At 42.4% G+C, this 24,477-nt stretch overlaps 1 non-coding gene across 1 annotated transcript; it reads left to right on the top strand.

Annotated features, from left to right (window-relative positions):
• The first annotated feature begins 2,296 nt into the window (after window positions 1-2,296).
• LOC114806946 lies at window positions 2,297-2,434 on the top strand. Its single transcript, XR_003754999.1, has one exon. It is a non-coding gene; the product is annotated as a small nucleolar RNA SNORA7 (small nucleolar RNA).
• Window positions 2,435-24,477: the final 22,043 nt, after the last annotated feature.

The following is a 24,477-nucleotide window of genomic DNA, read 5'->3' as shown; positions in this document are numbered from 1 at the left end:
GCACCATGCTAAGCACTTGGAAGAATACAACAGAATTAGCAGACACGTTCCCTGCCCATTAGATTTCAATTCATTGCAGTACATGTTTAATGTGATTTTTGATAATGGGTAGAACCTTCAAATTTTCTGATATTCTAATAACATGCCCTACTGAAGAAAATTCATGAAGTGCCAAAAAACCTTAAACCTCCCCTCTCTGTGATAGCAGACTGTACTGGATGTTGCTATCTAACTGGCAAATCCTTTGAAGATCCTACAATAAATCAATGGTATTTACTGAGTGCTTTACTGTGTGCAGAGCACTGTACTAAGTGCTTCGGAGTGTACAACATAACAGAGATGGTAGACATGTTCCCGACCCACATGAGTTTACAGTCTAATCTAGATCCTCAGTGATCTTCCTCCAAGTTTACCAACATATCATTCCAGATATCTATACAGCAGATGTACTATTCCTCAGTTCTGATTTGATAGAAGCAGCAGCATGGCCTAGTGGAAAGAGTACAGGCCTGGGAGCCAGAGGACCTGGGTTCTAATCACAGCTCAGCCAATTGCTTGCTGTATGACCTTGGGCAAGTCGCTTAATAATAATAATGTTGGTATTTGTTAAGCGCTTACTATGTGCAGAGCACTGTTCTAAGCGCTGGGGTAGATTCAGGGTAATCAGGTTGTCCCACGTGAGGCTCACAGTTTTAATCCCCATTTTACAGATGAGGTAACTGAAGCACAGAGAAGTCAAGTGACTTGCCCACAGTCATGCCTCAGTTCTCCTGCTTTCCCTCCTACTTAGACTGTGAGTCCCATGCGGGACACAGACTGTATCCAACCTAATTAACTTGTATCTACCCCAGCACTTAGAGTTTGACACATAGTAAGCACTTAAATACCAGAAAACAAACAGAAACAGATTATTTCCAGAAAGAGATGGTCATCTTACACATTAGTAACTAAAAATGAAGGTAATTCCTACTATATTCAGCAATTCTTGATGATGGGAAAGGAAAGAGCTACCTAGTTAGTACCTGTAATAATCAACAGAGCTTGAATATTTATGAAGTTACCCTTTCCAATATGAATAAAGAAAGAGTTTCTCATTTTGGTTTGTCAGTTATTTGAAGTAATGAATAGAGAAAGCATATCAATTTCATGCTGGGCTGTTGCACTGAAAGTTTTTTAGTGTAAGCCCTTTCAGGCCAAATACAATAAAAAGCTGATAGTACTTCTTGTAAAATAATGTTATCAGCAGCATGGCCTAGTGGAAAGAGCACAGACCCAGGAGTCAGAGGACCTGGGTTTTAATTCTGATTCTGCCAGTCGCCCGATGTGTGACCCTAGGCAAGTTACTTAACCTCTCTGTTCCTCAGTTTCCACATCTGGAAAATGAGGATTCAATGCCTGTTCTCCCTCCTACTTAGACAGTATGCCTCCTGTGGGACAGGGACTGTGTCTGACTTGATTTTCCTCTAACGACCACAGCGCTTAAGTCAGGGTTTGGCACACAGTAAGTGCTTAACAAATAACAACAATGATTATAATAATAATAATAATAATAAAAATACACAAACCACTAGGTAGACCAACTGTAGAAAGAACACCAATTTAGGTCCAGAAAACCTCACTTAAGAGAAGCAGTGTGGCTCAGTGAAAAGAGCGTGGGCTTCGGAATCAGAGGTCATGGGTTCGACTCCCGGCTCTGCCACTTGTCAGCTGTGTGACTGTGGGCAAGTCACTTAACTTCTCTGTGCCTCAGTTACCTCATCTGTAAAATGGGGATTATCTGTGAGCCTCACGTGGGACAAACTGATTACCCTGTATCTGCCCCAGCACTTAGAACAGTGCTCTGCACATAGTAAGCGCTTAACAAATACCAACATTATTATTACCTTCAGCTTTCCCCTGGTTTCCACAGCAAGAACCATGAGGTAAATGCAACTGCCTGTAAAGAGCTATGATCACTGATTATTTTCAATTTTTCCACAAAAACTGGCAGTGAGCTTTAGGGTATGAGACAGAAAGGTAAATGATTGGGGATAAGAGAACTGTGTCTTGAAGTGAGGCTTGAAAATCCTAAGCACGCAAATCAACGAATGACATTTATTGAGCACCCATTTACTGTAAAAGACTGTACTAAGCTCTTTGGAAAGAGCAGCAGAAGCACAAGACATGTTCCCTGCTTACAAGGAACCTACAATATAATGAGGGACACAAAAGTAATCTACGAATAGTGATAAGAGCAGCAGGATGAACAAGGTTCAGACAGGGACTAGAGCAAATATACCAGGATAAATTATCAAAATCCCTCTCAGGGTTGCACCTGGAGAGTTTCCAGTACTCTACCAGTCTTGGCTATGGGAGGGAGAGTCAAGAAGAGGCATACCCATTCCATTCCTAGCTTGGGCAATGGTTAGCGAGTGGAAGGCAATCTGCTACAAGTCAAAACTCACCTGTGCTGGGCAGCCGCGGCATGGGAGAGAGTCGAGGGAGGAGACTCAAGTTTACTGCATGGAAAGAGGCAATGGTAAACCACTTCCATATTTTTACCAAGAAAACTCTGTGGATACACTACCAGAACGATTGCAAATGGAGGTGGGGCATTCTGGGAGAAATGTGTCCATGGTGTTGCTATGGGTCACAGATGACTTGAGAGCATAAGACAGGACAAGAAAGTATCAAAATGAATTTGAAAAAATAATTGAATATGCATTTGTTCATTCAGATTCAATTTTGAGGGAGGGTACAATAAAAGTGGCTGTTGGGTTGCTAAGATTTGGGATGATGGAAATTATCAAGGAAGGCGGGATAAAGTGCAGTCTGGTAGGTTTGATGGCGGAGAAAATCTCTGAGGGGCAGAACAGTATAAAAATGGAATCGGGGGCCAGAGAGTAGGGAGTCAGCACACTTAGAAGGTGAGGAGGGGAAGCTGGGGAGCATCAAGTGAAGAAAGACATGTAAAATGGGAATAAAAGATGAAAAACCTTGAAGCCAACAATGATGAGTTTTCACTTAATGTGGAGAAAGAACAGTAGCCATTGAAGGTTCCTGAAGAGTGCGGAGATTTATGCTCAACCATGGTTCAGAGCAATGACCTAGGGGTTAGTGAACCAGCTAGGGGTTACTGAACCAGCTCCAAAATGATTAAGGGATTAGTAGACCCTATTGCAACCTCTAGTCTGAGTCCTGTGAGAAAATAAGGGTAGGTGTTTGTACAAAACTATGCAAATTGACCTCAAAAAGATTCTACTCCCAATTCAACCGCATAATTTTATGACCGAAAAACCACAAACTATTAAATCACTGAGAAAAGAAATGGAGAAAAGAAAGAAAGAAGGGTTAAAAAATTTAAAAAAGTATAAAAGTCATTTTACTCATGCAGAGAGACCCTCTCCAAGATTGATTAAACACTGGAGGCCACAGCACCTCAAAAATAGGCAGCAGCAGCAGTCACAGTATGAGCATGAGCATGAGGATGAGCACTCAGGAACAGCACCTATAAAAGATCTGAGCAAAATAATTGCCAGAATATTCCATCTCTGCAAGAAACAAAAAAAAAGGGAGGGAAAACCACCCAAGGGCTTTTGGGAAATATGGGCACTCGCCAGGTTTTTCTGCTTTATTCGTAAATCCCGCCTCCAAAAAGAGGTGTGGATATGCCAGTTTAAAACAAAAGCCAACACAGTAGTTTCTAAATAACATGAACTGTGGAAGGTATACAAATTTAGGTGCAGAAAAACTCACTTTTAATAAAGCATGCTCAGATCTGACCCAACCTCAAATGCCAACTCAACCACAGTGCACTGCCAAGGAAAACCCACAAACTATTTATGAATGTTACATGCTGGAGAAAGCAAAGGTGAGGGTTAAGGATTTAAGACTACTAGAGAGATTTTACTCAAACACGTGGATAATTTTCAAAAGGGGCTAAATATACAGCTTCAGTGCAATGGCACATAGTAAGACCTTAAAAAATACCCCACTTAAAAAAAAAACCTAACCTAAAAAAAACACCATTAGGGCAAAAGACTGGAAAAACCCTGCCCTTTGGTTACCAGCCTAAAGAGAAGGAAAACCACCCAAGGAATTCAGGGAAATAAGGCTCTCTCCCCCAGCAACTAATCAGAGCACCATACCATCAAAGCACAAGAAGAGGCACAACCCACCCAGCAACTGCACCGAGGAAGATCTTGGAATTAAAGAGCACCCAGGAAGCCCTGAGAACCTGAAGGCCAACCCTTCTCAAACTGATAAACTTTGAAGAAAAGTCACTCTAGTGCTTCTAGAAAACATCATCATCAATGGTATTTATTGAGCGCTGTACTAAGCGCTTGGGAGAGTACAATGTAACAGAGTTGGTAGACACATTCCCTGCCCACCCTGGGCTTACATTCTAAGTTTTTCTGCCTGAGTCCCTCAATTCTGAAGCCACAAGTGAGTCTGTGTGTACTGTTTTTCACCACAGCCCCATGATTTGCATCCTTTATTCACCCCACCCTCAGCCTCACAGCACATATACTAATGTCTGTCTCCCCCTCTAGACTGTATGCTCCTGGTGGGCAGGGAATGTGACTACCAACTCTATTATACTGTAATCCCCTAAATGCTTAGTACAGTGCTCTGCACATAGTAAATACACAGTAAATGCCATTGAGTGATTGATTCTAAATAAAACTAACTGGAAAACATACACATTTAGGTACAGAAAAATTCACTCTTTCTCAAGATGCTCTTGTTTACTCCAACTTCCACTGCGAGCCCAACTGCCCTTAAAAAGCTGTGCTTTTTTGGTATTTTCCATTTTATTTGATCTTTAGAAAAGCTGGCAATTAAGTTCAAGGATACTGCCCAGGGAAGAAATTGGGCAAAAAGAAATCTGTAGGAGTCCCAACCTGGGGTACCCATGCCAATAGGGGTTTGGGGACTGACCAGAGGAGTACAGTTACAAGATGAGCAAGAGAAGCCTGCTCATGTAGGTATGCTTAGAAGCAACAGGAGAAGAGAGGCAATGAGTAAGATGGAGGAAAATGAATGAGAGCCTTGAAGTCAATAGTGAGGAACTTTTGTGTGCTCTGAAGAACTAAGAACCATCAAGGTTTTTAGGAACGTGAAGATGTATGTTCAACTATATTTCAGGAATATGACCTGTGGGGTAGTAAAGGATATCCAAAAAAGAGGTATAAATAGATTCTGGAGAAATCCCAAGATTGGATCTATTGCTAAGCTAATGAATGCACACTTAAAAAAAAATTCAAATCCTCTCAAAATGATTAAAACCTTCACTGAACCACAGAGTTTTAACACAGAAAAACCTTAAACATTTTCTAAACACTTAAATCTTTGTGAAAGCCAGCTCCAGGATTACCAATTTAGTCAATTACTGGAGGAATTTTACACAGGTGAAACTCTGCCTTTTGATAGCCAACCTAAAATGAAGAAAAAGACCCCATGGAATCCTGGGAAATAAGCTGCTCTCCCCTGGGCGCAAATCAGGAGCACTACCCAATTAGTGCACCAAAGTATGCAAGATCCTCCAAGCAACTGCTTCCCAGGGGAAGACCTGAGACCTAAAGCTTCAAAAACTGCAACTAGGGAGTAGGAAAACCACACCCTTTTGCTAATTGACAATATTAATGCAAAAATCAACCAAGGCTTTTGAAAAATATGGGCTCCCTGCAACTTTTTTGCCTTTGCTACTCATGTCTGATTCCACCAGTAGAATGGCACGTATTTCTTGCCCTACATGCATTCTTCTATAATGAAATTGACTTGGAGAACATGTACATTTAGGATCAGAAAATTTCACTTTTTCTCAAGCATGCTCTAATTTATTCCAACTTCCCCTGCAAGTCTCAAGAGGCATACCTGAATGTCCTTAAATAGTAGTGCATATTTAGTATTTTACATTTTGATTGTTAGAAAAACAGGCAGTGAGGTTCTAGGGTATGTTTCAAGGAGGGAACTGATTAGATGCAAAGAAATCTGTAGGGGTCCCACTTGAGAGACCCATGTCAGCTGGGGGTTGGAAGCTGGCTAGTATGGAGGGAATGAAGTTATAAGATGAGCAGGAAAAACTGCTAGTACATGAGCTGGGGAGCAGCAGGGAAGAAAGACAATATGTGATCTAGAGGAGAATGAAGGAGGGTCTTGAAGCAGTAGTGAGGAATTTTTGTGCGCTATGAAGGAAGAACTGGTAATCATGGGATTTTAGGAGTGTGGAGATGAGTGTTTAAGTACAGTTCAGGAAAGTGACCTGGGGGTAATAAAGGATATCCAAAAATTTGGGTGTTAATAAATTTTAAAGATATCCCTAGGCAGGGTCCTTTGAGAAGGACCCTGCATGCATGTAAACTGGTTGTTGGGAAGAAATGTGTCTGTTTATTGTTACTTTCCTAAGCACTTAGTACAGTGCTCTGCACACATTAAGCGCTCAATAAATATGACTGGATGAATACTTACAAAAAGATTCAAACCCCCTCAAAATGATCTCAATCCCCATTCAAACACAAAAGTTTTTCCACATAAAAACCATGAACACTTAAACCTTTGTGAAAGCCAGCTCCAGGATTACCAATTGAACAAATTACCAAAGAAATTTTACTCACTTAGGTGAAACCTTCTCCACAGGGAATAACCAGCTTTAATATGGTGGAGGACCACAGCTGCAGCCAACCACAGCACACACCTGAGGCAGAGCACCAAGCTAAATCACCCTGCAAATCTCAGGGCAAATGACTGGGAAAAGCCCGCCTTTGAATAGCTTATAGAGAGAAGAAAAACCCCAAGGAATTCTGGGAAATAAGACACCCTCCCCGGGATCGAAACAGGAGCACCAGCCAATTGGTGCACCAGAACAAGCAACATCCCCGGGCAACTGCTCCCAGGAAGACCTTGGGGCTAAAGCTCCAGAAACACGACTAGAGAGGAGGGAGACCACACCCTTTGCTAGCAGACAATATTAGAGCAAAAATCAGCCAGGACTTTTGAAAAATATGGGCTTCTTGCAAGTTTTTTTTGCCTCCATCACTAATGCCTGACTCTACCAGACATTATTGCTTGCTCTACATGCAATCTTCTAAATAAATCTGTTGGAAATGTACACATTTAGTTGCAGAAAAATTAATATTTTATTGACCATTTTCTGACTTACTTCAACTTCCACTGCAACCACAAGTGCTATACCTGAATGCCCTTAAAGAGTCATGCTTTTCCATATTTTTCATTGCATTTTATTGTTTGCAAAATAGGCAGTGAGGATCTAGGGTATGTCCCAAGAAGTAATTGATTAGGCATAGAGAATTCTGTGGGGGCCCCACCTAATATACCCATGTCAGCAGGGGATTGAGGGCTTGTCCAGAGGTGGGTGCAGTTCTAAAATGAACAGGAGAAGTTCAAAGTTGGTAAGCTTAGAAGTAGCAGGGGAACAGAAGAAAACGAAGGAGAGCCTTGAAACCAATACTGAGGAATTTTTGAGTGTTCTGATAGAAGAACTTTTAACTATTAAAGCTTTTGAGAAGTGTTCAATTACATTTCAGGGAGCTGCTCTGGGTGGTAATAAGGGATATTCAAAAGTTGTAGTGTTAATAGGTTTTAGAGAAATCTCTAGACTGGATTCTGTGAAATGTTAATGTACACATTCTTACAAAATGATTCATATCCCCTCAAAATGATTCCAATCCCCACCCAAACATAAAGTCATACCACAGAAAAACCATAAATATTTTCTAAATATTTAAATCTCTGTGAAAGCCAGCTCCAACATTATCAATTTAAACATTACTAAAGGAATCATACTCACTTAGGTGAAACCTTTTCCACCGGGAATAGACAGCTTCACTGGGGTGGCCGGCCACAATAGCACTAAGAGCAGCAGCAGCAGCCAACCAAAGCACTTGGCTACAGAACCCTGCAAAACCTCAAGGCAAAAGACTGGGAAAATGCTGCCTTTCAGTAGTCTTAAAGAGAGGAGAAGAAGAAGAAAAGCCTGTGGAATCCTGGGAAATCAGGTTCTCTCCCTTGGCAGCAAATCACAGCATCAGCCAATCCAGTACCCCAGAACATGCAAGATCACCTGGCAACTGCCCCAGGAAGACCTTAGAGCTAAAGTCCCCGAAACACCACTAGAGAAGAGGGAACCCCCACCCTTTGCTAACTGACAATAATAGCGTAAAAATCAGTCAAGGCTTTTGAAAAAGATAGGCTCCCTGAAAGTTTTTTGCCTCTCTCTGTTTCTCATGTCTAACTCCACCAGTAGGTCTGAATATATTTCTTTTCACCTCAGCCCCACATGCGGTCTTCTAAATAAATCTAACTGTGAAAAACGTACACACTTAGGTGCAGAAAAATGTTTTCTTGAGCATGCCCCGATTTACTCCAACTTCCACTACAGGCCCCACAAGAGGTATAGCTGAATGTCCTTAAAGAGTTGTGCTTTTTCAGTATTTACCATTTGATTGTATGTTTCAAGGAGGCAATTGATTAGGTGCAAAGAAATCTGTAGGGCTATCAGCCAGTGGTACCCATGTCAACAGGGAATTGGGGACTGGCTAGTCTAGAGGAGGGTGCAGTTGTAAGATGAATAGGAGAACCCTGAAGTAGGAGAGCTGAGGAGCAGCAGAGGAAGAGAGACAATGTGAAAGATGGAGGAAAATGAAGGAGATCTTTGAAGCCAGAAGGGCCATGAAGAAAAAACTGGTAGCCATCAAGGATTTTTGGTAGTGTGGAGATGTATGTTCAACTACATTTCAGGAAGATTACCAGTAGGGTAGTAAAGGATATCCAAAAACACTGAGGTGTTAATAGATTTTAGAGAAATCCCTAGACTGGGATATACACATACAAAAAATTCAAATCCCCTCAAAGTGATCCCAATCCCCACTTGAACACAAAGTTTTTCCACAGAAAAACCATAAACCTTTATAAAAGCCTGATCCAGGATGACCAATTGAACAAAGTACCATAGGAATTTTACTCACTTAGGTAAAACCTTTTCCACAGGGAATAGACAGTTTCACTGTAATGGCAGGCCACAACTGCCTTAAGAGCAGCAGCAACAGCCAACCACAGCACAACCTAGAGGCACAGAACCGCAGGCCAAAAGACTGGGGAAACCCCACCCTTCGACAGCTATAACGTGAAGAATCCTGGGAAATAAGACTCACCCCACCTCCGGCAGCGAATCAGGAGCACCGGCCAATCGGTGCACCAGAACAAGCAACATCCCTGGGCAACTGCCCCCAGGAAGGTCTTGGAGCTAAAGCTTCAGAAATGCAACTAGAGGGGAGGGAAGCAATACCCCTTGCTAGCAGACAATATTAGAGAAAAAATCAAAGAGGGCTTTTGAAAAATATGGATTCCCTGTAATTTTTTTTTGGCCTCTGTCACTCAGCACTCATGTTTGATTCCACCAGTAGGTTGGAGCATATTGCTTGCTCCACATGCAATCTACTAAATAAAACTAACTGCGAAACACATATACATTTAGATAAACTTTCTATTTTTCTTGAGCATGCTCTGATTTACTCCATTTTTTTAATTTTATTGTTTTTATGGTATTTGTTTAGTGCTTCCCTGGCGAGGGCGTAGATAAAAGGTAATCAGGTTGGACGCAGCCCATGATCTACATGGGACTCATAGTCTTCATACCCATTTTACAGATGAGGTAACTTGAGGCACAGAGAAGGTAAGTGACTTGCCCGCCGTCACGTAGCAGACAGTGGTGGAGCTGGAATTAGAATCCAGATCCTTTTGATTCCTAGACCCATTCTCTATCCACTGGACCATGCTGCTTCTCCTCAACTTCTATTAAAAGCCCCAAGAGGTATACCTGAATGCCCTTAAAAAAGTTTTGCTTTTTTACTATTTTAACTTTATTTGATTGTGAGAAAAACAGGCATTGAGGTTCTGGGGAAGCAGCCAGAAGTTGGTGAGCTTAGAACCAGCAGGGGAAGAGAGGCAGTGTTTAAGATGGAGGAAATTGAAGGGAGCTTTAAAACCAATACTGAGGATTGTTGTTTGTTTGCTATGTAGTTAGAACTGGCAGCAAGGAAGGGTTTTTGAGGAACATGGAATATTGTCTATTTCCACAGGCAATAGACAGCTTCATTATGGTGGTAGGCCACAGAAGCTCCAAGTTTAGTAGCACCAGCCACTCACAGTACCACCCAATAACCTAGCATTATCATTGGAGAAGTAGCGTGGCTCAGTGGAAAGAGCACGGGCTTTGGAGTCAGGGCTCATGAGTTCGAATCCCAGCTCTGCCACTTGTCGGCTGTGTGACTGTGGGCAAGTCACTTAACTTCTCTGTGCCTCAGTTCCCTCATCTGTAAAATGGGGATTAAGACTGTGAGCCCCACGTGGGACGACCTGATTCCCCTATGTCTACCCCAGCGCTTAGAACAGTGCTCGGCACATAGTAAGCGCTTAACAAATACCAACATTATTATCATCATCATCAATGGTATTTATTGAGTGCTTCCTGTGTGCAGAGCACTCCTCAAATGCCATGCATCTCATTGTACCTCAGTGTAGTCTACCTTGCTCACGTTCTGCCTCCGCCCTGGAATGTCCTCCCTCTTTATATCCAACAGCAATTACTCTCCCCACCTTCAAAACCTTATTAAAAGTACATCTCCTCCAAGAGGCCTTCCTCGACTAGGCCCTCATTTCCTCTCCTCCCACTCCCTTCTACATCACCCTTGCACTTAGATTTGCACTTTTTATTCACCCATCCCTCAGCCCCACAGCACTTATGTACATATCCATAATTTATTTATTTACATTAATGTCTGTCTCCCCCTCTAGATTGTAAGCTCATTGTTCAGATAATGTGCCTACCAACTCTGTTTTATTGTATTCTCCTGAGCACTTAGTACCATCCTCTGCACACAAAAATGCTCAATAAATATGATCGATTGATTGATCTGATAGACCATAGATCAGGTAGTAAGATAAATTTACCCACATTAATTGTTTCAGCTATTAATAACAAGTATTTATGAATTGATCTCCTACAATTATGTGGCTGTACCCAATCTTCAACCTAGAGGAGGTTTCTGGATAACTAATGCAACCCAACAGGGGCAAATGCTGTGCATGAACAGAAAATATAAACTTCTGTTTTGTGGCCTACTGGAAAGAACATAGGCCTGGGAGTCAGAGGACCTGGGTTCTAATCCTGTCTCCATCACTTATCTGCTGTGTGACATGGGCAAATCATTTAACTTCTCTGTGCCTCAGTTACCTTATCTGTAAAATAGAGATTAAGAGTATGTGCCTTCTGTGGGTCTTGAGCTGTGTCCAATCTGATTATCTTGCATCTACTCTAGCGCTCAGTACAGTATCTTGCACATAGTAAGAGCTTAACAAATACCATTAAAAAACAGATAACACTGTTTGCAAACAGCTGCCTACATTGTTGTATTTACCTGTGGGTAGATGATGTAGTTTACAACTTGTAACTAGGCCAAATTTTTAAATATTTTTGGTGTTTTCAATTAGAGGGTGTAGTTAGAGACACGAAGATACAAATAAAACCCAACACATTGCAGTGGAACTGTTATTGTTTATTGTTTACAGACCTGCTCATTTTCAGAACATAATAGCTGGAATCCTGTTTTGATTTTTTGAGAGGCAGAAGAAAGAAACATCTTATTAAATAGAAACAAAAATAAAAACAAAAAAACCCTCCACTATGCTCCAGACTTTGTTCTTATTTATCTTTTCTTTTTCTCTGTCAAAAGATATTTTCATAATAAACCTTAATGCTTCTCTTCTGAACTTTTCTTGACTACAGGGTGAATATATATAGTACTAGTGGTAGTAGTAATAGTATTTATTAAATTTTTACTATATGCACTAAGCACTGGATAAATACAATTATTAGATCAAACACAAGCCCTATCTCACACAGGTCTCACAATTTAAGTGGGGGAAAGATACAAAGAGTAAAAAGAATGAATTTCAGAACAAAAATAAATTCCAATTATAAAAATCTCACATAATGTTCACACAGTAAACAAACCAACAATTGTTCCTCTAAATAAACAAACTATTCTTAAAAGGAGATGATCCAACTCCTCACGGCTCCAGGCAAGAGGTCTTGATCTGGCAATTGCCAGAAGAAGAAAAAAGAAAAAAATATGTATATATAAATCCACAAAATATGAAATACCACCTTCCTAGAGTGCTACATGATCCCCCAAATATCACATCTCCTAAAGCGAAAATGGGCTGCCTTCCTAAAGACTCCAAGAGAATCCCACCTCAGGTCCAACTCTGCTTACCCTCCCCCAACCCACCAGCCAGCTGTCCCTGACCCTGTCTCTCCTCAAAGTCTAAAACTTCACCTCCTTCTCATCCCCTCCCTTCCGCCGAACCCGCTCCACAGCTCCCAGGTCATTTTCGCTCCTTTGGCTTCTTGGATTTCCCCAGTTTACTTCTTGAACCTCAACACCTTGGTGAACTCCTCTTCCACCTCTTCCTCTTAGGCCTTGACCCTAGGGCTTACTCTGGAACTCTCTGGATTTGAGACCTCTCTTCTACATGAGTCAATTACTCACTTGGTTTGGTGTCACATAGAAGTTACAAAATAATGCCCATGGTATGTTTGTGAGCCGTTTTTGAAGCAATGGAATAGCAAGTCTATATTCTCAGGAGCCTGCTTAAACTTTTTAAATGGAATTTGTTAAGCACTGTACTAAGCTCTGGGATCAGATAATCAGTTTGGACATAGCCCTTGACCGTCAGTGGGCTCACAGTCTAAGGAGAGTGAGAACAGACATTGCCAATTTTACAAATGAGAAAACTGAGGCACAGAGAAGTTAAATGACTTACCTAAGGCCATACAGCCAGGAAAGGGCAGAGTCAGGATTAGAATGCCTGTCCTCTGACTTCCAGGCCTGTGCTCTTTCCTCTAGGCCACACTGCTTCATTTTTTCTTTTCCTTCCTGCAGTTTGCTTTGACTACTGAATCCACATTTCTTCATAAGCAGCATTTAAAAAGTACTACTTGCTATCTATCATCACACATCATCTCTACCTATTCCTTCTGCACCAGATGAGACCTCCGTTTATCATGATTCCACATAGAGTAACGAGGGTAATTGAGTGCAGCTAGCCCAATGAGTTGGGTATATTTCTGCAATATGGATTTACCAACCAGTTCATCTTTCTTCCTCAATAGGGGCCCCTACGATCCTGAGTCATTCCCTACTTCTAGCAGCCTTCTGATTTTTGCATAGAAGCAGTGCTAGCAAAGTCAAGGTACTGTTTTGTACCAGATTCCGCATGATAAAACTGGAGTGTTATTGGTCTGATGGGAAATATTATTGTTCTAGCCTTACGGAGCCTTAGAGAAGCTTAGTGGAAAGATCTTGGGCCGGGGACTCAGGAGACCTGGATTCTAATCTTACCTCTGCCACATGCTGGCTGAGTGATCTTACTCAAGTTGCTTCACTTCTATGTGTCTCCATTCTTTCACCTGTAAAATGGGGGGGAAATACCTAATTTCTCTCCTCCTTAGACCATGAGCCTCATGGGGGACAGAGACTATAGTCTAACCTGACTAACTTGTATCTACCCCAGCATTTAGAACATAGTTTGATGCAAAGCGTTTAACAAATACCATAATTATTATTATCCTTATTATTGATTATGAAACAATAATTTTCCTCATTATTGATGATCAAAGGCTCCCAGAGTAATGAATAAATAAGTACCTGGCAAAAGGAAAATTGGGGTAATTTTTCTGGTTCTTTAAACAAATCTGCTACTGTTCCCAGTGAGGTCTAGCAGAGGAAAGATTCGAACCACCAGCTCACTTCAGGGTTGGTGCCTTTATCTCCGCTTCTTCCTGGGAGCTCTTGGCACGTATCCAGAGTGGCCTTGTAGAAAGAACATGGACCTCAGAGTGAGAGAATCTGGGTTCTAATTCCAGCTACGTCACTGGCCTACTCAGTAGCCTTAGGCAAATCACCAGGGGATTAAATCCTACTCCCTCCCACCTAGAATATGAATCTCAGATAGATCAGGGACTCTGTCCTACCTGATAACCTTGTATCTACCCCAGTGTTTAGGGTAGTGCTTGGCATGTAGTCAGCACTTAACAAATACCATAATAAATTAATTTGCCTGACTTCCTTCTGCCTCAGCTTCCTCATCCGTAAATGGGGGAGAAAATACTTGTCCTCCCTTCAACTGTGAGCCCTATGTGGGACAGTGACTAGACCCGATCTTCTTATATCATATGAAAACCAGTGCTTGGCACATAGTAAGCACTTAAATATTATCATTATAGGCCCATGTACTAAACACATGTTGCCTGCACATCTGGACTTCAATCACTTTGCCTATTTACACATTGCCACCTCAAACTACCACTAGTTGAAATAGTCAGTTTCCCCATCTGTGCAAATCCTCTGAAGCCTCTGACCTGTCAGCCTGTTTCTGAGTTCTGTCATTGGTAGTCAGGCAGCGAATCCACGCCCCTTGGTCTTTGGAGCTGCATATGTATCATTCCTAGTCCTCATCGAATCTTCCTGCCAGTGCAAAAATGCCTGCAGGTCTCCCCTCAGTAACTTTGAAGCCAGTTCCTTGTCCTCTTCCTTGCTACCCAGTCCACCATCTTGGAGCCACTACTAGCACAGCAGGGTACAACTTGGGTCAAAGCATTGGGGGAATAAGGGATGTTCATCTTGCAGTGAAGCCTGACCTCCAGTTTGGGGGTGGGGAGAGGCTTCAGAGGGGTGCAACTGTGGCCCACCGGTTCAGAGGCTGAAGTCTTGAAGGTGCACCAAGGTGGCTTGGGGAGGAGGAGGAAGAGGAGGAGGAGGAGTAACAGGATTTCTAATAATAATGATGATGGTATTTGTTAAGGGCTTACTATGTGCCAAGCACTGCTCTAAGCAGTGGGATAGATACAAGGTTATCAGGTTGTCCCACTTGGGGCTCACAGTCTCGATCCCCATTTTACAGATGAGGTAACGGAGGCACAGAGAAGTTAAGTGACTTGCCCAAAGTCACACAGCTGACAAGTGATGGAGTCAGGATTAGAACCCACGACCTCTGACGCTCAAACCCGTGCTCTTTCCACTAAGCCAAGCAAATGCTTACTGTGTGCAAACCACTGTATTGAGTACTGGGAAAGTATGCAAGGGTAAGAATTAGACAGGCTCCTCAGCCCTCAAGGTGTTCACAATCTAAGAATAAAGAGGGCTGGGGGAGGAAAATGTGGGGCACTGGGGTTGATCCAGCAGCAGAGCCTGACCATGAGGTGAAAGCAGAATAATAATAGTGGCATTTGTTAAGCCCTTACTATGTGACAAGACAAATAACAAGGTAATCAGCCGAGACACAGTCCCTGTCCCACAATCTAAGTGGTGAGGGAGAACAGATATATAATCCCTGTTTTACAGATGAAGCACAGAGAAATTAACTGATTTGTCCAAAGTCACACAGCAGACAAGTGACAGAGCCAGAATTAGAACCCAGGTCTCCTGGTACCCAGTCCTGTGCTCTTTCCACTAGGCTACTTTTCAGGGAAGGGTGCCATGTAGTGCTTTCAGTTTTGGTTCTGGGATGCTCGGAGGTGCTCAAGGTTAATGTCTTAGACACTCCATAGTGCCCAGCTTGAGGGAGAGAGATGGGGACTGACTTCATGGTGGGAAAAGCTCCGGACTTCACCTGATGTGGCTGAGTGGGAGGGTGGAAGAGGAGGGCCAGGACCTCAGCTGAAGAAACTTTATCTAACCTTGGCTTCATTGACACTGTCCTCTCTTGATGTTCCTCCTTTCTCTCTGGCCATTACTTGTCAGTCCCTTTCACAGGCTACTCCTCTGCTTCCCATCCAATACATGTGGGAGCCCCTCAGGGCTCAGTTCTGGGTCACTTCCTATTCTCCATCTACCCCCCTACCCCCGACCCTTGGAGAACTCATTCGCTCTCATGGCTTCAACTACTGTCACTGCACGGATGATTCCCAAATCTACATCTCCAGTCTTGACCTCTCCTTCTCTGCAGTCTCGCATTTCCTCCTTCCTTCAGGACATCTCTATTTGGATGCCCTGCCAATTCCTCAAATTTAATATGTCCAAAACAGAACTCCTCTTCATCGTCCCACCCAAACCCTATCTTCCCCTGTCTTTCCCCTCACTGTAGAAAACACCACTATCCTTCCTATCTCCCAAGCCCGTAATCTTGGAATTATCCTCCACTCATCTCTCTCATTCAACCCACATAATCATTTTGTCACTAAATCTTGTCATTTCTACCTTCACAACATCACTAAAATCCACCTTTCTCTCTCCATCCAAACTGTTACCACACTGATCCAATAATTTATCAAATTCCACCTTGACTACTGAATCAGCCTCTTTGCTGACTTCCCCGCCTCCTGTCTTTCCCCACTCCAGTCCTTACTTCATTCTGATACCTGTATCATTTTTTGGAAAAATACATTCAGTTCATGTCTCCCCACTCCTGAAGGACCTCCAGCAGTTGCCCATCTACCTCCACATCAAACAGAAACTCCTTACCATGAGCTTTAAAGCATTTAATCAGCTTGTTCCTTCCTACCTCTTCTCACTGATATTCTACTACAAATCAGCCCAACCACTTTGCTCCTCTAATGCCAAACTGTTCATTTTACATCAGTCTCATCTATCTTCCCTTCAACCCCTTGCCCATGTCCTTCCTCTGGCCTGGAGCTCCCTTCCTCTTCATACAGGACAGTTAATCTTCTCCCCACATTCAAAATCACTACTAAAATCACATGTCCTCCAATCAATCAAATCAATAAATCAATGGTATTTATTGAGTGCTTACTATGTGCAGAGCACTGTACTAAGCTCTTGGGAGAATACAATACAACAGAATTAGCAGGCATGTTTCTTGACCATAACCAGTTTACGGTCTAGAGGGCTTTCAGAGTCCTTTTCTGACTAAGCCCTCACCTCCCCTACTCTCTCTCCCTTCTGCAGATCACTTGGATCTGTACCCTGGAAGCACTTGATATTCACCCCACCCTCTCCTCACCAAGCACTTATGTCCATATCTGTAATTTATTTTAACATCTGTCTCCCGAACTAGACTGCAAGTTCCTTATGGGCAGGGACTATAACTACCAACTCTGTTGTAGTTAGCACTGTAGTAGCACTGTACTCTCCCAAGCATTTAGTACAGTGCTTTCCACACAGTAAACAATAAATACCACTGATTAACCGGTTGATGGGAGCTGCTACTGCTGAAGGTTGCCAGACAGAGACTGTTTACCCAGGTAACAAAATCTGTAGCTGAACCAAAGCTGCTGAATACTTTTTCATGGAGTTTAGCAGTAGACCAAGCTTTCTATGGTGTTCCTAATCCTTACCTACCTTTGCACTATCTCCTAAAAAATCGATTCAGAATCATGAAAAGACTCCAGCCCTGAGGGGAACACTCGAGAGGTCATCAAGCCCAAGTGAGTTCATGTTGAAAGTAAGCGCTCAGTGAATACAATTGATTGATTGAAAGAAGCCATGGCAGATCTTGTCTATCCCTTCTTTTTTAAAGAGCTCCGGGGATAGAGACTCCCTAACTGCTTTTGTTCCTGGACTTTAGCACCACAGGAGTCAAGAAGCTTTCCTTAGGTTGAACAATTCTTTCTTTACAATTGAAGCCCAATTTCCTCTTGCTTGATCCTCTCTGGAGATGGCTAGTGTGTTCCTGATTGTCCCCAGTTGTTTTGTGATCTCAGTGCTCCGCACACAGTATCGTTCAATAAATTCTATTAATTGAGCTCTAACATCTATGGGATAATAATGCCTGGAATTGATTAGGCAGATTTTATAATCCCTCTTGATAATTTCTGATGGGAAGTCCCTCAAATCTTTCTTCTAGGAGCCTAGGAATCTAGAAATCTAGTTTTAGGGTTGGTGATTCCAACTTAATGGCCTTTATTTCTCTTTAGTATCTCCTCCCCTAATAATGATGTTAATGCTTATGGCTATTTTGTCCACTCTCTCTTAAGCACTTTAAAGTGGAGAATTTATTTCATTCTTAAACTATAAGCTGTTGTGATAATATTGAGTCCCATTTCCTGAAGTACCTGTCAAGGGACTGCTTGTTTAGTTGCTGAACACTCTGTCCCTGGAACCTGAATAAATTTTACCTGGATTTTTCTGGGAAACTCATCTTTTCTTGCACTTCAAGGTTTTCATAATCAGTTGGAAAAACATTTGTTTTGTTTGTCATTTGTCAAATGCCTTCTATTTTCCTCAGAGCCCAGGGCTGACATCTTTACTCATCAGCGTCCATTCCCAAGCCCCCTCTTTGATTAAAATGTTAAAGTTGTTTCTCCTTTTCCTTCCTTTCCATTACCTCTGTTCCTCCTACCTCCCCGTTTCTGCTTCAGCAACATTATAAGAAGTGAACTGATTCTCCCACGATTTTGACCAGGCCGACCTATGCTCAAGGAGCATTAATGATCAGCTTCGGTGACTCTGAATCAGCCTTTATCCCGAAGCCATTGATGGCTTATAAGATGATTGGAGGAGGTGCTGTGTGAATTCAATGGACACAGAGTGGGTAGATGGATTTTTGAAAGCTGGGAGCAAAACTTTCAGTCAGCAGAGGCATGGGTTGTTACAGCAGAGGAAATAGATGAGAGTCTCTAGAGAGAGCAGAGTGGTTTTATTTGCAAGGTTTTAACTTGACAAGGATTTTGCTTCCCTCCTGACTACTTCATTGCTCATTATGGAAAAGGAGACGTGATAGGGCTTGGGCTTACCCTCGGATCTTGGATCTTGCATCACTGTCTAGTTCTTTATACAAGTCCCTCTAGACTGTAAGTGCACTGAGGACAGGCAGTGTGTCTACCAACTCTGTTATATTGTCATATGGTGCTCTCTCGAGTGCTTAGTACAGTACTCTGCACACAATAAGCGCTCAGTAAAATACCACTGATTGATTGTTGATTGATTGAGTTGTTTGTGTTCGAAGAAGACACCACTGACAATGAGGTTCACCTATGTGTGGTGTGTGGCTGAAAAGGCCAATGCGGAATCCCCAGTCCCAGCCACATTGGGCGCACAAAAAGATGGTCCCCTGCTGTTCATTAGTTCAATGGTATTTACTGAATGCCTACTGTGTGCAGAGCACTGTACTAAGCACTTTGGAGAGTACAATGTAACAATGAACAGACACATTCCCTGCCCACAACGAGCTTACAGTCTAGAGTGCTATTGTGCTTAATGTTTGCAGTGCCTAGCTCTATTTTCTCTTTTGCCTAATTGTTCTCTCTATCCGTGTGAAGCTTTTGCTCAGAGGGCTGGCTATTCCCTTCCTGATGGCAGAGTGCCATGCAGGTCTATCTTCGCCAATTGACTTGGAGTTTTCAGATGGGATACAGCATTGTCCAAGGTTTTGGTTTATCATATCCTTAAAATGCTTCCGCTGCCCACCTTGGTTTCCATTTCCCAACTTCAGCTCTCCATACAGCAGCTGTTTGGATCTCCTCCTCACATGCCCCACCCCATCTAGCTGTGTTACAGTAAGAATAGCGAGACCAACTATGTTCCAAAACTTCATTGTTCATAATCTTATGTTCCCATATGACAGTGAGTCTGGCCCATAAGTGAAACTGGTGGCACTGATCAAGGAGCTGAATGTGATGTCCGTGTGGGATCAAGGTCTCACACCCACAGAGAAGATCAGACAACATTCCAGCTCTGTCGACTTTTACTTAGGTCTGGAATCTGATACAATGCTGCTGCCACTACACTCTGACAGTCTCTCAGAGGACGTTCTGGCTTTCTTCATTCTGTCCTCTATTTCCTCTTTTATATCAACCTCTAAGTTATCACTTGCATCATAACTGATTTGTGTGCTCTCCATGAGAGCTACATGTTTACTGCCATTCTAATGGTATCTCTGTGAGCCATTGGAAAACTCTACTGTTGTTGGTTAGGTGAGTTGTTCAAATTACACATGTGTGGGGCCTCAAATTGAAGACCGAATGCCCACAAAAACTTGGGAAGTGGGCCTGGAAGAAATTGAACAAAAACTATCTCTTCTTTCTAGTCCTTTCTGGTTGGATTTTCATGATCTCTGTGTATGGGGGAGCTCTGATTATGATTGCTACAAATGGCTGCTTAGTGATATGGAGAGCACCTGGAAGATGTGAGCATACCTAAGAAGGATAAGGAATGATTCTGGTAAATATGAAAGGAGATAATACAAATTGGCAGGTTTCTAAGCTCAAAGTCTATCGGCAAGACTGTGAGCCCTGTGCTAATCTTCGGCTCATGTGAAGCCAAACACCTAAATCTCCCTAGACTTCATATTATTGAGTATTATAGCACAGAGTGATAAAGATGGCCTTTCCTGTTTTGCTTTTCTGGATTACTCTTAATTGTGTGAAGGTACTTTGATGACTCTGTATTGCCTGTCATTTTGCATTTTATGGGAAAATTTATATATTAATTCTGTCTCTATAAGCTGGAGCATTGGACTCCTGTTAACCCTCTTCTAGGTTTTCTAGTTAGACTCTCTGGTTTGTTATCCGATGATGCAAATAATATCGGAAAAGAGATGAAAACCTTGCCAGCCTTACTGAGGCACAGCTGGAGGGATAATCCCTGTTGGCTTTCTGAAGTGAAAGGCCCTTGGCCAAAATACAGCATGTGTGCTGAATACTTGGAGGGATGAATGTCCTATATTTCTCATAGCCAGAAAGAATCACTCCACCTGCCTGGACTGGAAAGGCCCCAAGACATAATCCACCTGAGCCTTTTACTTTGCATGCTTAATGAATAGCTTTAATTGTATTTCAAATTGCAGAGCAGGTTGACAGTCCCATCAGCTACATCAAACAGAGGGCCACCTCAGCACCTCTTCTTTAATAGCTGGCACCTCACCCTGTCATACAGACTCCTTTCTCCTGAAAACAGACTTGCATGTAGATTCAGTGATGCTTCTGAACTGCCCATGAGTTCACCAAGAAGACAGTCATAGGAAGCAGACCTGTTGAGATTTGACTGGAGTTGGGGATTTTCAGTTAACCTTAAGGGCACTCATTGTTGTACCTAGCAAACCACCCCCCCCCCCCCCGAAAAAGAGGATAGGTTATTTCTTGTGGAAATAGAGATATTGGGAATCCTATCGTTATTTTAGAGTGCCTCGTCGGTCACAGTTCCAGAATATAACTGTGGTGATGGATGCTTGGCAATCCTTATGATGGAAGAGAGATAATGTCTATCACTGACAATTCTGGGAGTTTCAGTTAAGGTTAAACATTTCAAAGCCAAATCCTAGCTGCCTTCTGAGAAATTTCAGTTCTTGTAAAGAAAGCGGTGTGGACTAGTGGAAAGAGCACTGACCTGGGAGTCAGAGGACCTGGTTTCTAATCCCACCTCTGCCTGTTGCTTGCTGTGTGACCTTGGACTATGACTTACCTTCTCTGTGCCTCAGTTACCTTATCTGAAAAACGGAGATTCAATATCCCTTCTCCCTTCCCCTTAGAGTGTGAGCCCCATGTAGGAGAGGGACTGTGTCTGACATGATTATTTCGTGTCTACCACAGTGCTTAGTTCAGTGCTTGGCATTAAAAAAAAATAGAGGATTGTAAGCACCTTGAGGGCAGGGATCATACCTCCTAATCCTATTGTATTCTGAAGCCCTTAGTACAGTGCTCTGCACACCCACTGTAGGTGCTCAATGAATAAATTTCACTGACTGTAAGCTCAGTGTGGGCAGGGAATGTGTCTGCTAACTGTGTTGTATTGTACTCTCATGAGCGCTTCGTACGGTGCTCTGCACATAGTAAACAATTAATACCATTGATCGATGGATTTGTTGAAAGTGTAAAATACTGAGCGGTTGTCATGAATTTCCTCTGCTGCTGCTACCATTCTTTCTGCCACTAACCCCAGGGAAGCAATGCTCAGCATCAAAGGTTTTGCCTCACCCCCTCCTTGCACTTATTGCTGAAGCTGCAGTAGTGCCCTATCAGAAGGCTGACAATCAGTTCCTTGCTGCTTCTCCTATGTTGATTTCATTTTTCCATTCTTGGAAATCCAATTAAATCATTTCTAACCAGTGGGAGAATTGTCTGGGTGCCACACTGTGTAGCTTCACCATAGGTGTTACCACAGAGCCAAGAAAAGCATCACTGTACATAAAAGAACATTGTCAAGCCTTGTTGTGTGGAAGGACAAAGGATTGTGCATCCATTTGAAAAGGAATAAAAGCAAAATAACATTCAAAGTTCAAAAGGAGGGAATATACACATATTGCACATGACCGTTTTGGGTATTTATGTTTGTGCTTAGCTGTGTGTGTGTGAAAGCAAGGGTTCTAGTACTGATGAATTCTGTAAATCTCCTCTTTTAAAAATTTTTTTTAATTCCCGGGAGGGTTTTTTCTAAATAATCCTTCCTCTCCCTCATGTCCTGTCCTATTTCCCCAATTTGGGTACTCATGCCACTCCCCTGGTATCACTGTTGCATCCCCTTACCTGTAATTAGAACAGTGCTTGGCACACAGTAGTGCTTAACAAATACTATTATTATTATTATCATCTATTTTAGGGTCTGTCTCCTTCACAGAGTTGAAGGAGGGCAGAGATCTGGTCTAGTTCTATTTTATTCTCCCAAGTGCTTAATACAGTGCTCTGCCCAGAGTAAGAGAGGCAGAGTGCCCTAGTAGAGAGAGTACTGGGAATCAGGGGACTTGGGTTTTCATTCTAGGCTCTGCTACTTGTCCGCTGTATGATCCTGGGCAAGTCACTTAACTTCTCCATGCCTCAGTTTCCTCATCTGTAAAATGGGGTTCAATACCTGTTCTTCCTCCCCCTTAGACTGTGAGTCTCTTGTGGGTCAGGGACTGTGTCCCACCTGTACCTACCCCAGCTCTTAGTACAGTGCTTGGCACATAGTGAAGGTTTAATACCATAATGATGATAATATTGCTATTATTATTATTATTGGAGTCATAATAAATACGATTGATTCCTTAAAAGATGCTCAACATCCAGATAACTGGGCACAAGGTTTATATTTCCTAAAAGGCCTCTTCTACAGCTAAAGGACAGCCATTACAGGATTAGCAGGAAGCTATAGGGGTCCAGGCCAGGAGCACAGCAGGTTCTGGCAAATGTCCCAATTCCCAGTGGGAATCTCCAAATGCTTCCAGTGTCTGGTTCCATGTGAGGAAGAGTATTTTATCCTATTGGGATGGAAACTGGGATTCAGAAAGTATATCTTTGTCAGACTCTGTGGTGAAGGATTTCCAAGAGAATGGCTGAAATCAATCAATCAATCAGTGGTACCTGTTGAGCATCTACCTTATGCAGAGCACTGTATTAAACACTTGGGGAAGTGCAATAGTGATGGTAGACTTGAGCCCTGCCTTCTAGGAATTTACAAACTAGTAAGAGTTAAGAAGATGCCAACATTTTCTACCAGGAATGCAAAAGTCCAGGGAAAAAAAAACAACCCATGTCATCTTTCAGGCTTCTGGGTTAATTTCTGTATTCATGGATTTTGGGTTCCCAAGGACATCTTTAAATCCTAGAAATCAATATAGTAATAATTATCACAATGGGGTATTACTTGGATCATGCCAACTATTCTGATTTTCACTTTATCTTCCCTTATTTTCCTTTTCCCTTTTAAACTAGATGGTCTAGGAAGCCAATCTGAGGTCAACCATCCCAGCTAGTGGGAATAGCAGAATCTGTAAGAAACACTTGCATGGGTACATTTTCACACCTCACAGATCCCTCTCCCTCTGGGTGGCCATCATTTTCCGTCTCTTTCCAGGGCATGTCTCACTTGTCCGCTCTACCACTGCCTCATCCTAGCTCAACCATTACAGCTTAGATTATAGGAACACACTGAGAGACTTTAGATGATTTTATCCAGGCCCTGTTCATGGACAGGACTGCATTTTAGCCATCTCAAACAAGTACTGGCCTCTCTATCCTTAGTGATCTCTAGAGCTAAGAGATACCACAAGTTTCCTTAGTAAATATACTTGGTCTCACACAAGGAAGCTTTTCTTTATATTTAACCTAGATCTTTTCTACGGCACTTAGAACGCCATTTTCTTGTATTCTGTCCTAAAGGAAGATAGGGAATAGCTGCTCACCCAGAATTCCATTTTACACTTGAAAACTACCCAGCTAACTCCCTCCACTTTCATTCATTCAATTGTATTTACTGAGTGCTTACTGTGTGCAAAGCACTGTACTAAGCATTTGAGAAAGTACAATACAACAAGAAACAGATACATTCCCTGCCCACAACAGTTCTCTTCAGATTAGTGACTGCCTTCAGAATTGTAACAAATTTCTCTGGTTGATTTTAAAGACCACAGGGAAGTGAAAAGACAGAAGAGAAGCAGCATGGCTTAGTGGATAGAGCATTGGGTCTGGGAGACAGGAGGACCTCAGTTCTAATCCCAGCTCCAACGCTTGTCTTCTGTGTGACTTTAATAATAATGTTGGTATTT

The sequence above is a fragment of the Ornithorhynchus anatinus genome, chromosome X1, assembly GCF_004115215.2.
Source record: "Ornithorhynchus anatinus isolate Pmale09 chromosome X1, mOrnAna1.pri.v4, whole genome shotgun sequence".
Classification (NCBI taxonomy): domain Eukaryota; kingdom Metazoa; phylum Chordata; class Mammalia; order Monotremata; family Ornithorhynchidae; genus Ornithorhynchus; species Ornithorhynchus anatinus.
The sequence above is the reverse complement of the archived record's forward strand: the minus strand, read 5'-3'. Positions and strand labels throughout refer to the sequence as shown.